This window comes from Micropterus dolomieu, linkage group LG09 (genome assembly GCF_021292245.1).
Source record: "Micropterus dolomieu isolate WLL.071019.BEF.003 ecotype Adirondacks linkage group LG09, ASM2129224v1, whole genome shotgun sequence".
NCBI classification, from domain to species: domain Eukaryota; kingdom Metazoa; phylum Chordata; class Actinopteri; order Centrarchiformes; family Centrarchidae; genus Micropterus; species Micropterus dolomieu.
This window is the reverse complement of record NC_060158.1, coordinates 5,141,761-5,158,676: the sequence shown is the minus strand read 5'-3', so window position 1 is coordinate 5,158,676 and position 16,916 is coordinate 5,141,761.

Here is a 16,916-nt window from a genome sequence, read left to right as displayed (position 1 = left end):
TAAACTTTTGAAACTTTATGGTAGCCTTGGAGATTTAGTTTCATGAAATCTTGGCTATTTCCCTAAATGTCTTGCTGCATTTTCTGTTTTTATTATTTGGATGGAAAGGCAAGTAAATGTTTATGTGGCACTTCAGGAGTTTCTTCTGACATGTGTTTCAGAGAACACCAAAAATCAACCTGCAAAAACAGATTTTTATTTGGGCTACATGGGTTCGGTGGAAACAAGTAGTGAATACAACATTGAGACAGAGTAGCATTGTTTTATGTTGATATGGTGAACTTGTTTGCAAACAGTTACTACACATCCAGCAGTTACAGAGCAACATTGTCATTCATTCGGTTTCCTGTTTCTATCTGATGACTGTAAGCCAATATTCACCCTCATTATAGGTGTTTTTTCACCAGCTAGTGGCTCATTGTTTCTGACTGCATTTAATGTTGGGCAGGTAGTCTACAGGGGCTTTTTAGAGCTTTGTCTGTGAAAACAGCTGCCTGCTGCAGCCAAAAACAACACTATAAGAGTGGTGAGCGTGAACCATAACAGTAAAGTTGCATGCAGCTAAACAATGAGCTGTCACTCACTACTCTCTTTAAGTTCGTCACTACCAGCGACCTTGTTCACATTTTCACATTGACATTTGATTTTGTTACTATAAAAATATCATTTATAGGTACTTTTTGATTTGATACGCTCAGCCTTTTAATAAATTTTAGATCACAACATTCTGTGAAAACAGTAACGCATTTGATTTTGCTTCCAGATGTTATTTCACCTGGGTTTTAGTGCAGAGTTTTGTTTTTCCATGACAGACGTGTTTAGAAGCCTCCATTACAGTTCTGGGAACACACTGAAGTCTTAAAACAGCTGTGTGTAAAAATGGTAAAATTCTTGCCACACGTGTACATGAAAATGTAAATAAATGAACACATGGTACAAAAACATACCTTCTGTCAGCTTCATATATCATTCTAAAACCAGCTAACCATTTACTCTGCCTAAATCATCTTCTTCTAACTACTTAAATAGATGCGTGATTACTACTTCTTTCTTTCTTTTTATGCTCTCCAGGGGAATTGATAGAGATGTGTTGGGGGTCCAGAACCACAGGTGTTTGGGAGGTAGCCGGTAATGAATAGCTTCCAGCCGATTGTTAATCATGATTAACGAATGAGAATGAACAGGAGGCAGTGGTGCCTGACAACAGAGCGAGCCGACCAGGCGTAGCAAACGGCGGCCTCGGCACAAAGTCCATGCAGAGCCGCGTGGTGGGGGAGTTTGGCCAGCCAAGGACGGACATGTTGACAACCTCCTGCATTTCAAGACTCATGGACAGTTGCTTTATGGGGTGCGTAAATCTGTTTTCCAACTGAGGGAGCAATATGTCACCTTCATTATTTGCCCTCATGGGATGAAATGAGGAATGTTATAGAGGCTCCACTATAAAGAGTAAAGATATATCTCCCTGTTGATTTCAGGTGAATCAGCAGGTCCCTGAGAAATATCTAATTATATTATTAATTATATAATAATTATTATTATTATTGCATTGATAAGATGCTTGCCTTTGGTGTGGGAGACCTGGGTTCAATTCCCACTGTGAGACATCCACCATTGCGTCCCTGAGAAAGACACTTAAACCCTAGATGCTCTAAGTACTTACTTACAGTAAGTACTTTATGCAGTGAAATGGCCCCTCTGAGTGATATATTACATAAATAACATTCTTATTACTCATGCATTAATGTTAAGCAGCCTTTAACTCTTGTTGCTGGTAGAGATCGACCTAAGATCGAGCTAAGACTGCGCTCCTCACAGTGTCATCTGTTAACTGTTCCTCAAACGCACCTAAAATCTATGGGTGGCAGGGCCTCTTCTGTTTATGCTCCTTCACTCTGGAGCTCTCTTCCTCCTGAACTCAGGGAAGTCCAGACTCTTGACATTTTTAAAGCTCTACTCAAGACAAACTTTTTTAAACTTTCATTCAATTGCTGATGTCTTTTTATGATTGTTTTATAGTTATTTTTATTATTAATGTTGTTGTTTTTGTTTTTATTAACTTTTATTTGATTTTTCTGTGGATTGTGATTTTATGTACAGCGCTTTGAGAAGCTGCTTTTAAAGGTGCTCTAGAAAATAAAGATTATTATTATTATTATTATTAACTGAACCTCTGTTTTACTTATTGTTGAAAATGAACTGCATGCAGCTTTCTCATCTAGCCATGTTTACAGGCAACTGGCATAAACCTCGGGGCCCATGTAGGGGGCCCCCCACCCAGCCGGGGCCTTGGGTCGGCCGCCCCAATGCACCCACGCTACCTCTGCTTATGACTTCAATGCATCAAAACCTTGAAGAAAAAAGGTGTTTTGGTTTGCTGATTAATGCAAATTGTCTTACAAGAAGAGGTGATGTCTACAGCTGCAAGTTGCAAGGATCTTTTGATAAATATTCTAACATATGGACATAATTTATTTCCAATGCAAAGGAACAAAAGCAGTTTAATGACAGTCTAATACACAAAATAACTGATCGGAGGTGTGGGGTTATAATGGTTATGCACAAATGTAACAATGTCATGACACATCTGACTTCACAAGTATATCTGAATATATATGTGCACACATAAGTACGCATGTCCAAACAATTACAACAGAGTATTACAACAAATGAGAACTGACAACACATACAAGAACATTAACCTAATGTAGAATGGCTTCACCTTTTTTCTATCTGTCTTTTGTGTATTTTGTTTTTATGTGTGTTGTGGTTGTGTATCTGGTACTGGGAGGTCAGGTGTACAACTTGTTTCATCCCCAGAATGGATACAAAGTTGTCCCCCTGAATGAAAACCTACGGTCAAAGCAAGTGATTGGATCAAAATTGAAAGTTTATTTCAATTTCACACAGAACAAGAGGACCGTTTAAGAAGGCAAACCATCAGAACTCTTCTGCAATTGCATGTTTAAACAAAGCAGCACATGGAATGAGACAATTTATCTGGTCTGTTGTGCAGATTGAGCTCCCAGAAGCATCCATGGGTTGTTTATTTTTCTCTTCATAGGAGGCCTGAGGGAGGAGGAAATTACCTTGTTGCTCGTCAGAGAGTTGCTATAATAGCTCCATGTATTGTCCGTATGGCAGCAGTAATCCTGTAGGCGTGCGGGACAGGTGCCCATGCTAATCAAGTGGGCAAGAGTGTGTGTGCAGGTAAATCTTTGCTTGTGTGTGTTTCATTGAACCATCTGTGGGCACGTCCTCCAAATGTTAGTGTGGAAGCATTCCTCTGTGTGTTCACTTCACATTTCTACTTACATCCAACTTTGTGTGTGTATGTGTGTGTGTGTGTGTGTGTGTGTGTGTTTGAAAGGTAACAGCATGCTAATAAGAGGGATTACATTTCCACACTGCATTAAGAAGCCATAGCCACCGGCAGGCAGGTGCAGTCAAAGGTCAGATCATTTGTTTGAAGAGTGTTTATTGTTGCTGTCAATCTCATCGACTTGTCTCATCTGACAGATCCAACATTAACCTGCTGACCTATGTGCATCTTCATCTATACTATTCATGAACATGTTTTGGCTTTGTCTGTTAGCCTTCATGGCTTTAACACCTCAGTTTATTGTTACTGGGCACAAACTAAAATGTATGATCACAGCTAAAGCAGTTTTTATTATTTATTTTAAGATTTTAAGGCAGCACAGGACAAAGAGACAACTGACTTAAAACTGTCCTAATCAACTTAACCGTTTGGTTCACTCTCAGCACTCTCATTATCCCTGTTTCCAACAACAGGAGTCAGCTGTTTTCAGTGGAGGAAGCTCAGATAAACCCACTGTATGCTACCTGTCCAGCACCAAATGTCAGACAGACAAAGCTAATAACAAGCTGATGAAGAACAGGAGCAAATATAGCAGATAAAGACACTGAAATCTTGTCAGGTGCTGGTGGAGGCCAACCCAGAGCCAAAAGGAGAGTCAAGAAACATGTTGATGTTTAGCAGGTATGTTTACCATTTTAGTTTAGGATTTTTGTATGCTCACATTTGCTGTCACCAAACACAGGTGAGGCCGGTAGGAACGCCATTACTCTTGCATTATTCAAAGTTTAGGATAAACAGAAATTGTGAACTTATGATGGGGATGAAAGATCAGGGAATCAAAGATTTAAAAAATTATACTCTGGGGAACATGAATGCATGTATGTGTGTACCACATTTTCAAAGAATGGCCCAGGTCATTAAAATACATTATCTGGGAACGATGAATATATGAAAATCTGGTGCCAATCCATCAAGTAGATTTTGAGATGTTTTACTGAATAAGTATAAACTTTCCTCTGCTAATGGCACTACAGGAAAAGTCAGGGGATCATCAAAGTTATTAGGATTCATCCTAAAGGGACCTTGGATATCTGTAGCAAATTTCTTTCATGGTAATCCATCCAATAGTTGTTGAGATATGTCACTCTGAATCGCAATTGTAAAACTTCATGGTGTTGCTAGCATAAAAGTCAGAGGATCACCAAAATCATTGAGGACACGTCACCTGGGAAAAACAAATGTCTACACTAAATTTAATGACAATCCATCTAATAACTCTTGAGATATTTCAGTGGACCAACAACGAGAGTTGAAAAATGTTCAACTTTGGGAAAAACTTTGTTCAACTTTTTACTCAGCTGTCTAATCAGGAGGGGCGAGACATATTCTACACCGTAGCAACGTTTACTATCCTGGAACCGGGCTTTGTCCAACCTCAGCTCTTGGACCAAACGATGGTACTCACCGAGATGTTTCCTCACCCACAAAATCTCAAGAACCCACACGCGGTGACTCTACCTGCTTCAACCTTCTCTTCATACAGAGCAAGGGCCAGAGCAAGTACTGGCAAAAAATGCTTTGGGGGACATGGGCCCTTAGGGGGCGGCTGTATGGGCTGCATCAGAAAGATACTAATCCCCAAATTGCTCCCGATGGCTATGTGTGTGAATGTTACTGATGAGCGGTTGGCACCTTAGCCTCTGCCATCAGTGTAAGAATGTGTGTGAATGGGTGAATGTGTCATGTACTGTAAAACACTTTGAGTAGTCTGAAGGCTAGAAAGGAGCTATACAAGTACAGTCCATTTACCATTCTTCTTCACCTACTTCTTCTTAAAGTAATCCCAGTTAACATGTATGCAGAAACAGTTCAAAATTTCTCTTTCACCTCCCATATTGACGTTGAAGTGGGATTTTCAGTCGTTATGACAACATGTGCAGCATTGTTACAGCAGGAAGAGTGTGTGTTGAGTGTAAAGCAGTGTCTTGAGTCATTGTGCGTCCGCATGTCCGTCCGTCTGTCTGTCTGTCTGTCCCTGACGTACTGTCTGTTCTCTCTGTCTTCCTGCCCATGTGTCTGCCTGTTTGCCCTTCCTAATTATCCCCTGGGGACAATAACGATTGACTGAACTGAACTCTGCAGTCTGTGAATGACTGATCGGTTGTCCGTTGCCAGGGTAACGCCGTCTCACTGTATGCGAACCTGTTGACCTTCGCAGCTGTCTCTCTGCCTGCCTGCCTGCCTGCTTGCCTGCCTGTCCGTCTCTTTGATTCTGTCAAACTGTCTGCCTCCCTCCCACAGCTCCATCGTCTGGGTGTTACTCTGCTGGTTTTCCTTTTGCCCCGTTAATGTCTTCCTGTCTATGAAGCTGCCTGTCTGTCTGTCTGTCCACATCTTCAGTTACATCTCCAACTTGTCAGCCTCTTTGTCAGCCCACCCGCCTGTCCATATTTAATTCACAAACTCCAGGGCTTTTCATGGCCGAGATTTGAATTTGTTTGCTTTTTTCTTTATCACAGGCCATCTGAGAGAGAGAGAGAGAGAGCAGAAAGTGATTAATCAGGAGCCAGAACTCCTATTCCTAAATGGGGATCCTAGAAAACGGCTTCCCAGCTTATCATTGGCTGATAGCAGATCTGAGATTGGGGGGTTTGGAAAATTACATTTTCACTGGCAGCTTTGCCAGCTGGAAGTCTTCTCTCTGAATGAAAAGAAATGACATTTCCACAGGCTGTGGTGTACAAGCTGCCATAATGATGTGTCAAACTCCTCGTAAAGCTTGGATGGTGGTTGTAGGCTCGTGAAACTGTGATTGTTGTTGTAATCTTGAGAGTTACACAACTTTTTTTCACAATTTATAGTAGTGTTGCAGTACTCAAAATCTGACTTGAGTTTCAGAGTGAAAGACATCAGATTTCTTCAGTAGGCGACATGCACAAAGATGAGCCATTGCATTATTAAAGAAATACTTCACCAAGTCAACACTCCAAAAATGTGTCAAAATGTCCATAAGTTCTCAACCTACTCATGCTGATCACGTCTGTATGTATAGTATGTAAAAAAAACTCCTATTTGCTCTGTCAAAAATAGCATATTTGGTTGTTTTTGATACTCATGTGGGCATGTTGCCATATGACATTCTTCAAAAAGCCAAAATTAATCCCTACATTAGGACTAATTGTACTATAAGTTGAGGCTGTTATTTATACATAAAATGGTGAGTTAGGATAATTGAAAAAACATAATTTCTTTTAAAGATGTTGCTTTTAGAGTCTCTAGGTAAGTTATAGTTCATTATCAGAGAAAAGCAAACACACACGCTGCACACTTAGACACACATTTTCATTCCATTAAGCCAAAGTAAATGTCGTGGGAGAGCTTGTTAGGGCCGTCTAGTGCCTTAATGTGCCACGGGACAAGATGAGTGATGGAATAAAACAAAGGAGGGTTGACGCTGTGCCTTTCATCCTCCTGTGTCTTTAGCGGCAGACGTGTTATTCGTTTGTACTCTGATTAAAGACGGGACTCGTCTAAATGCCCGAGAGTCACTCATTCTATTAGCCCTCATGAACCAGTGTGAGCTTTATTCAATCACTACCTTCTTCTTTTTGTTTTTGTTTTTTTTCTGGGGACGTCAGTTTTGATTAGTCTGTAGATTACACTGATGGCTGTATTGATTAATATTAATTCTTTAGCACAGTGGCTGTGCTGCATGGATTACAATCTCAGACTTAATTCTAATAAGTGCAATGGAAGCAAATGATAATGTAACATACAGTCCCCTCCAAAAGTATTGGAACGGTAAGGCAAATTCCTCTGTTTTTGTTGTTCACTGAAGACATTTAAGATCAAATGATGAGTATGAGACAGTTCAGAATTTCAGCTCTCATTTCGTGGTATTCACATCTCGTCCACTCACTGAGCAGCAGAGATTGATTCTTTCCTTTCATTGGACGGCACAATAATCGCGGCAGCAGCCAGCTTGGCAAAGTTCACGTTTGTGCTCAGCTGCGCACCGCCGCCAACTTCGAGAAGCGAGAAAAAAATTTACGTTAGCGTCTGCTTTAATCAAAGGTATACTTTACAGTAACTCCGATGAACGTAATGTCGCCGTTTTTGAGTTAGTCTGGTGGGTTTCACTTAAGGCTAAACGCTAAGTTGAACCTTTTCAGTGAAGTTAACGTTGTTGGTTTTTCATGCAAAGTTTTTGTAGCGCCAACCTGAACCCGAAGGTGGGTAGGTAAAACATTTTTAAAAAACGGGTGGTTTTGGGTATTTCACAAAAAAATGTTTACCTGCTGTTTTTGCAGCAAAACAGTAGATACGTTAAGGGGTTATGTTCTGCACTGTAGAGTTCATAGGAATGAACCGCATTGTCTTTTCAAGTGTGTTGGCGCTGACTGCAAGCGTACATTTTGTACCTACGCAGCTTTTAAAGCTCACTTTTATCGTGTTCACAATGTGCCCGAACCCTCTGTTCCTGTTAGCGCCGTTACAGATTTAAAATGTGCCGTCGCGCTGTGTGAGCGCCAATTTCACACAGTGAAGGAACTTTTCTCTCACTTGAATGAGCATATAGTTGAGGGTCGACCTGTTGCATGTCCAGTCACTGGTTGTTCATTTATGTATCATCATTTACTGCTCACATGTCCAGGAAACACAGAGCATGTTCAGTGGATAGCAGAAGTGACATGTACAGGGATACTATTTCTCAGTCTAATCCTGCCACTGCATGTGGAGATGCTGGCCAATGTGCAAATGATACAACAACAAATCAAAGCACTGAAATACCACAGGATTTCAATGAGAGCTTTCTTAGGAATGTATGTTTATTCTACTTAAAACTGCAAGGCCAGCTCCTTCTTCCAGCTTCAACAATACAGACTATTGTTGAAGAGATGTAAAATGTGCATTAGTTGGGACAGGATTACACTTTGAATAAACTACAATCACTTCTAAAAAATGAGATGTGTCTAAGAGATGATGCTATTGCTCAAATCTGTGATTGTCTGAAGGATTCAGATCTGTTCTCTTCCTGTCATCGGGGGCCGCTGAGAACAACATATTCAAGAGCTCAGACCTTCAAAAAGATGTTCAAATACATAGAGCCTAAAAAAGTAACATTGGGAAATGATGACAATATGACAGAGAGGTTTGCCTACTACATACCTGTGACACAAACCCTAACTAACTTATTGGAATCTGAATTATGGAAGAATTCAGTGTCACAACCGTCTTGTGAAACAGACTCTGACTCTAACCCAGATGATTTTGGTGACATAACTGATGGAAAAAACTTTTAAGTGCAACCAGTTTTTCATTGAAAATCCAGGATGCCTAAAACTAATCCTGTACCAGGATGCTTTTGAAATAGTAAATCCACTTGGCTCTGCCAAGCAAAAACACAAAGTTGTTGCACTATATCTATCTGTGGCTAATCTACCTGTTCATGTGTGGTCCAACACTGATCACATGTCCCTCGTCCTATTGTGTGGAGAGAATGACCTTAAAAGATTTGGAAGTGCTAAGGTTTTCTCAGAGATGCTGTTGGATTTAAAAGATTTGGAGGAAAATGGGATAACTGTAGGCAGTGAAACGGTGAAAGGGGCTCTGTACTGTATTGCTGGTGATAACTTAGGCTCACACAGCATTGGTGGGTTTACTGGAAACTTTAGTCGTTCTCAATACTTTTGCAGGTACTGTGATATCACACTAGATGAGTTTCATACTGATAATCCAAATGTGTGTGGTCCACAGCGCACCCCTGAGAGTTACAATTCTGCTGTTGGTGATCTACAAGCTGAAGACAGTCAACACAACAAAGGCATAAAGGTAAACTCTATTTTCAATACCCTAAAATCTTTTCATGTTTGCCAGCCTGGTCTCCCACCTTGTTTAGGCCATGACATATTTGAGGGTGTCTTATCCTATGATGTTACACTATACTTAAAGTATTTTATTAAGAAAAAGAAATGGTTTACATATTCACTGTTGAACCAGCACATCAAGCAGTTCAAGTACAAAGGATCTGATGCTCTCACAAAGCCATGTGCTGTCAATCCAGAAGGGCTCAAGCTTTCAGGTCAAGCCATTCAGAACTGGAATTTCCTAAGGTTGCTGCCTGTATTAATTTGCGACAAAGTGAATGATCCAGAAGATGATGTATGGCAATTAACGCTTCAGCTTAAAGATAATGTCGATATGATTTGTGCACAGAATATTTCGCTGTCACAGGTAACCTATCTTGACATTGTAATCCAAGAATATTTGGAATCAAGAAAGTGTTTATTTCCTGAGATTCCACTAAAGCCAAAACACCATTTCATGCGGCACTATCTGGCACTAATTTTGAAATTTGGCCCCTTGATCAGAGTGTGGACGATGCGTTTCGAAAGTAAACACAGCTACTTTAAGAGATGAGCCAGGCATTTGAAAAACTTTAAAAACATCTGCCTAACTTTATCTGAAAGACATCAGATGTTCCAGGCATATCTTTCAGCTGGGCTAGGATGCAATCAGCTTCTGCAAGTCAAAGACAGTTGAACTTTTTACCCCAGCCTTTACAGTGATGCAATTAAGCATGCAGTGAGAGAGTTTGGCCTTTCAGAAAACAATACTAGTGTTTCCACAGACATAGTTTATAAAGGTACGTCATATATAAAAGAACATTTTCTTGTGTCAAAAAATGACGAGTCCATGGTGTTTGGAGAACTTCTTATTGTTTTAATTCACAATGATGCAGCTGTGTATTTTGTAATGGAGATACATAAAGCTGACTATCATGCTGAATACCATCTGTACTTGGTGACAAAACAGAGTACAGGGTTGCAATGTGTTAACATTAACGACTTGGTAGATTTTTATCCATTACCATCATACATTGTTGATGGGCACCGAGTCATTCCACTGAAACACAGTGTGTTGTCGAAATAAACATGATCTTGGCCACTGTGGTGGAGAAACCACACTAGAAATGCATTTATGCTTAGTAAAAATTATTTTAAAAAAATGCTATATGAAATTAACAGCCGTTTTTCTCTTTAAAGTTGAGGTCAGTAATTCTATTTAATGCAATTATATTCCAAAACTTCTCAAATTAAGCTATCTTTTCTGTGTGTGCACGCTGAAAAACCTCTGATTTACACAGCCGCAGCTCTGAAAAAGGGGTGAATAAATAAATTCAGTGGGCCACCAAACAAAAGAAACTTGTTGCCGGATTTGTGTCGGGTAACATGAAATGACTTGCCCACAGACATTCAGTTAACTTTGTTTACATTACTGGCTGGTTTGTTGTTCGCTATATATTGTGGTGAGATTTCTCCAGAATTGCTTACCCGAACCTTTAAGATGTACAGAAATAAGTTTAAATCCTCACGTATATGCACAGTGTTACTTCACAAAATGTCTTAATTATCTTTCATGCATTTGTAATTTTGAAAACTGTCATTCTTCCTTGATTCCAGAAATGACTGACTGTGAGGAAACGTTTCTAAGCACCGCCATAACTGAGGTCTTGCCTGACCTTCCAGAAGTATCTAAAGATATTCTAGAGGAGACTTTACAAAACTTAAGGGTGGAGACGTATGATGATTTTCAATTTGTTGAGGAAGTGGATTTGCTGTCAGCGTTGAGGCTAGTTCAAGCCCGCAAAGTCCTTGCTGCTTGGAAGCTGAGATGTAAGACAAGCATTACAGTAAAGGACTGCACCTTTGCCTAAACTTACCCTGTATAAAAATGAAACTGAAATATAGAAGAATTCACTTTGTGTTCCTATTTTTGTGTATGCGTGTGTTTCTGTAGGCCAGACTCCTGAAACCAGCAGTTCATCTGTCTGTGCTTCCCCTGGACCTCTCTTAACTTTGCAGTCTCTTTCACCTACAAGCTCATCCTCAACCACTTCAAACAGCTGCCAAAGCCCTGATATAGACTGGGTGGACACCTTTACGATCCCGTGGCAGAAGTTTCCAGAGGAATTGATGCAGTCATTGGACAGAGGAAAACGACCAAGTCCACGAATGAGAAGGGATGGAAATGCAATAATCCTAACAGGCAATGAAAAATACTTTTACACAGTTTTACATTTGAGATTGATAGTAAATAGGAGTCAGAACATAATTTTATGCCTTTAAATTATAATGGAAAGAAAATTCAATTACAGTAGTTAGATGCTGTTTTCACTGTAAAACTCGTCATTAATACTGTAAAATACACTACATTATAAATCAATTATGAGTAAAATTTGCAGGAAAATTCAGTTAAATGACAGCTTTATAATGAGGCTTTTACAGTTAAAAAATGTTAGGTTAGGCTATTTTTTCAGTTATATTGAATGGGATTCAGTGTACAATCAGCGACAACTGCATGTAAATGTTACTGAAAAATGTTGTTCAATAGCAGCATGCTCATGCTAATTCAGCAGAACAAAACTGTCAAATCAACAGATTTAAAATATATCTTTGTTGTTAATTTACAACAGTTTTAAACTGTACAATTTACAGATAGTACTGTTAACTTATTTACATTTGTAGTGTATTTTTTACCAGTTGCCAGTTTTTTTCCGTAAAAACAACGGGATTTTTTTTTACAGTGTATCCTTTCCACAGTGTTATCAGACACTGATGAAGTCTGTTGATTATCTCATCCTAAGTCACTGATATCTTAATATTGCTTCTACAGTCCTATAATGGTCCAGAAATCAATCTTACATGAATGCCAAGTGTCTTTTTTTAACACATTGATTTCTCACTATGTAATGTTTCAAATTGATTGGTAAATTATCAGCCTGTTTTGATCCTGTCTTGGCCAGTGCTTTGATTCTTCTTTGTTTACTCTATGTTGACTGTACATGAATTAACTGTGAATTAGGTGCCTATGTCATTACAGAGCAAGCAATCAATGCACTGAAAAGGACATGCCTTGGGCACGTTTGGGGTCGATGCAAAGGCTACTCTTGAGAACAAGATGACAGTAACCTTCCTTTGTGGCTATAGATTAATAAAAAGACAAGTTAATGTTTTACCATGTATAGGTCTCCTGAATTTTTAATGATTGTAGTACTGACCAATACAAAAAAACAAAAGAAAATTACATCCACTAAATATGTGAAATTATGTCAATATGAGCCCGAAAGAAGTTCATAATAAATATATATATATTTTTTTAAAGTTCATATTTGACATTATCATTCCGTCACAAAGCAATGGGGTTTTCCTCTGCACTGCTGACTGGAAATAAAGTTAAACATTTTTTTTAATCTAAGCTCTTTTTAAAGATATGTCAGAAAACCAGTAGATAATGTCATCACTCAACTTACTGGTGGGACTTGGGAGATGCAGCGGGACAAACATTTCATGATAAAGATGTCAGGGACAAATGATGTTTCCAGGTGATGCTAATTTCTTCTTTAAAAGACAGTAGAAATCAGAACCAAAGTTCCTGTGAGGTGTGTGGATTCTCCTGTGGGTTACGAATGTCCATCTTTTGTCCTGCAACTGAAATGTTCATATAGACGTTTGCAACTAATACTTTTTAATGAGGACAAATACTAATATCTCCACGCTTAAAGGGTAACTACCCTTCTGCTAGAACTCTTTCTCCAATCACAATGAGGCAGAATAAATCTGTTAACATCTCGACAACCTTGAGAGAACATTGTGGGGATGTGCCTTCCCTTTGGGTTTCCTATAACGTAAATTATTCAATTTTAGGATGAAGACTTGGGGTAAGGGTAATGGTTAGGGTTAAGAGAAGGCAAGTAATGGTTGTGGTAGGTCAATGTAATAAACATGACTGTGTGGGTGTGTGTGTTTCAGTAAATAGCAGTAGCCCTGCTGTTTATCATGGTAGTGTTAGTGTCAGATGCCCTAAATTTCTTATAAAGATCTGAAAATTCACATTTAGGTAAGCGCAAAAAAATTTTCTATTCTGCTGTAAGGAACCATTGACTGGAAATTAGTTACTTTAATTAGTTAAGTTAATTTAAGTTTTTTAGTTTGGTTACTAGTTTATTAGTTAGTTAAGTGTTAATTAGTTTACTCTCTGTAGCCCTTCATTTCTGGCAAACTGATCGATTCGATACAAAATAAACCAACTTAACAAATAATTATGTCTATTATTAAGCCCATTGATCATAACTTAAAAAATAAGCAAACACATCAAAAGAAAAACAAGTGTGAGAATATTTTACAGTTTTGTTTAGTTTTTTGTGAAACAATAAAAGTCATCTTTACTTTTAATGGTTCTCACTAAAATACAGTATGTTAAACTCAAGGTCTAAAAATTATGTTGAATGCACATCCTTCCTTATAAAACATTTTCAAAGTCGCTTTTAGGCATAACTGCATTTTTTACATTCATGTTTGCATGAAAATAGTTGTCTCCTTGCTAGTCTTTTTTTGGTGAACTGATACATTTCTTGGCATGTTACCACCATTAACTGTCATTCAGAGGAACAATGTAATACCTGGCAGGAATGTGAATGATACATATATACTGTATATATGTCAACATGCAAACAAAATGGGACACCCTCTTAAAAACATTGCTCCACAGCAACCCTCTCCTCCCCCAGGATTATGAAGGCTCAATCTTAAATAATCTTTTTCCACAAAGTTTTTTCCTGTTATGCTCTGTTAACATTAGCTGACCTCAGTTATTCTGTGATTGCTGGTTCTTTTGCATTCACATACCATCACATTTATTCAGTTGCTATACATAAACTGAAAATCCACAAGATTATCAAGATGGTTACATTTCCTATCTTTTATTATTCTTTCAATATATTGCTGGAAATCTCAAATGTGTCATAGGCATTCATATCTCACATTTGTTTATTTAACTATGGTGATGAGTCTGTTTCATTACTCTTCGTATTGATATTACTTGAATATATAAATGTGCTTTTTGGCTAAATAGCAACCTTGACATCTCAAAATAGAAACATGTTCTATATAGTAGAAGTAAAAGTACTCAACCATACATGATGTCAGGGTCAAGTTAATGTGTATAGCCCAAGATGCCATACAATGACCCCCAACAGCAACGGGTCCTGACCAGGCCGAACTCTGTCTTCTCACCCCACCCCAAAACCTTGAAAATAATGAATAAAATGAATGAAACTTTAAACTTTAAACAGACAGTCAGTATTCAAACTGAAGATTTCATGTTTTTTTATAGCACGTTTTTTTTTTTATCAAATGTTCTCAATGCCTCAAGGCTTAATATTATACACATTTATCAACATGTTCTCCTTTTCTTATATTAGATGTGTTTGAGTTTACAATAATTGAGTCACTGGGGCTGGAGTGGAGTGATGATGCACAGTATCCTAACTTCAAGATGGGCAACTTCACACACTTTCAGTTACAGGTGGCAGCGAGATGTAACATTTGAAATTGAACTTCAATACTATATGGTCCTGTATGGTCTGTTTTTGATGCTTCTTATCAAAGGCAAACTGAAGGCACAAAAGAGGAAAAACAAAATCTAATGATGGTGGATGGAGCACTTTGTGTTTTGACACATTTCTGGAGAAAAACAACCATCAGACTTTAAAATAAGCAAACAATCTACATGGCCAGTGGTTAGTGGAAAGGTAACAAACTAGCTAAGATTATAGTTAATAGTTATTTTGAATTGATACATAATGTTTGTGTGCTCACAAGTCTCAAGACATCCTTAGAGCGTTATGAAAATAAACTGAGCCAGGTGTCAGCAGTGATGAAGAAACTCTTGGGGACCCATGATGACCTACACAGCAAACAACAGCATACAGAGTGCAAACCCAGCGTAGTACCAAATTAAATATGATGAAACCTTCTTTGGTCCGAAATATTTATTTCTCTGCATTTTGCTTCGTGTGTATGGGCTTTCCCTACAAGTTTGTCTTTAATTGGCTTATATCTGAACAGCCAATGTGCTGATGTTCAGACTTCAATGCGTTACCTGTGGTCTGATGTATTTGCACTCTAATCTGTCGGGACAGTTCTGTAAACATATAACAAGACTCCAAGAAAACACCTTTATCTACCTGTAACTATAGTGTCTTCCTATTAGCCAGCTGTTGTCACCCTGACAAATACTGAGACAGAGGCAAATGGAAAGTGCCGAGACCATTCTACTTTTGGGGTCTGCTACTGATCCAGAGTGTGACCTGTACAATGGCCCTATCTCACCTGTTACCTGAATTAAGCCTGCTAAGAAAAGTCCCTCACAAAGAGCAGCAGCTCCTTCAGTAATCTCCCCTTTATTCACCACTAATTGTGATCATTATTCCACAGAGATAGCGAGTGATTCCATTATAACCGTCGCTCCAGTTGAGACTTCTCCATTTCAGTGGCTCTTGCCTGAATCCCCTATGGCTGTCAGAGCCGTGCAGTCCCCTTAGATCCCCTCAGATCTATAAACATCCTGAGCAGCAGCGTCAAGGGAGAAGGCAACCAAAGACCGCAGAAGAGAACAGCGCTGGGTGTATTTTATTTATTTTTTTCTGAGAGGGGGAATCGAGTGAGACTGCCGGAGCAAAATGGCAGACACACATGTTCCTAAGGGAAATACAGTTTTTTGGGGAGTCACTTTGTTCTTTTCAGCCCAATTCATCTTAACAAAGTTGTCAGACAGGTTAGAGAGGTGAGCTTATGACTGAAAGTGAGTACATTTGAGTCCCAGCAGCTACAAGAATGTGGGTTATTCACAATGAAAAGCTCCCACAGTGCCACTGAGCAGGGAATTGAATCCAGGCTGCTCAGAAGTCATCAGTTTGTACTGAGCACCTCTGGGATGTAATTGTGTCCAAGTACGTGAAATTGATTCATGGTGACGTTAATAAAGTGCTCACACAATCTTCAATGGATAACTAAAACCTCAATATGACCTGACTTAAGTTAATACTATGCAGAGAAAGATAAGCAGGCTCATAAAGCAGAGAAGAATGAGACTGAAAAGTAGATTTAAATATAATGTACAATTATACAGTAGCCTATATTTATCCTCTTCTTTATCCATTTTGGAAACATTTGCCCTCTAGTTGTGGATCTGTTTTGAAAAAAAAAAATCAGGTGACTATAACATTTGCTCTCCAAAAGTAGTTTTAGTTTCACATTGCATCACAAGTCTTGTGTTTATTTTATCAGGTTACTTTTAATGTGGTTGGATATAAATATTGAACATAACCCACAAAAACTCAAACAATTATTTTCTGCTGCCATCATGTTGGTAAATGGAATTTTGTTTAAGCTTGTTGGATGACTTTTGATGAAGCTTACTGGGAATTGCTTTTGATTGAAGTGCTGCTTTCAGGTCTGCTAAAAGGGTGGATGAAGTCCGAACGGATTATATTATTATACTATATTATACTATATTGGGTGTTTGCATAGCTGGACATGTCCCCATTTGCATACAGTTGTACGTTCAGTCTGTACTGTCACACATTGAGGGCTGGAAGAGGGCAGGCACCTGTGGGGCACACGAAAGAGGAATGTCTCTATGGCGACTTTCCAGAAACAATGTCCTGTATATAATCCACAAATTCCACTGGGACTAGTGAAAATTGCGCACTTGGGGTTTTTAATTTCAGTGTATTTACCTTTAAAAGGAA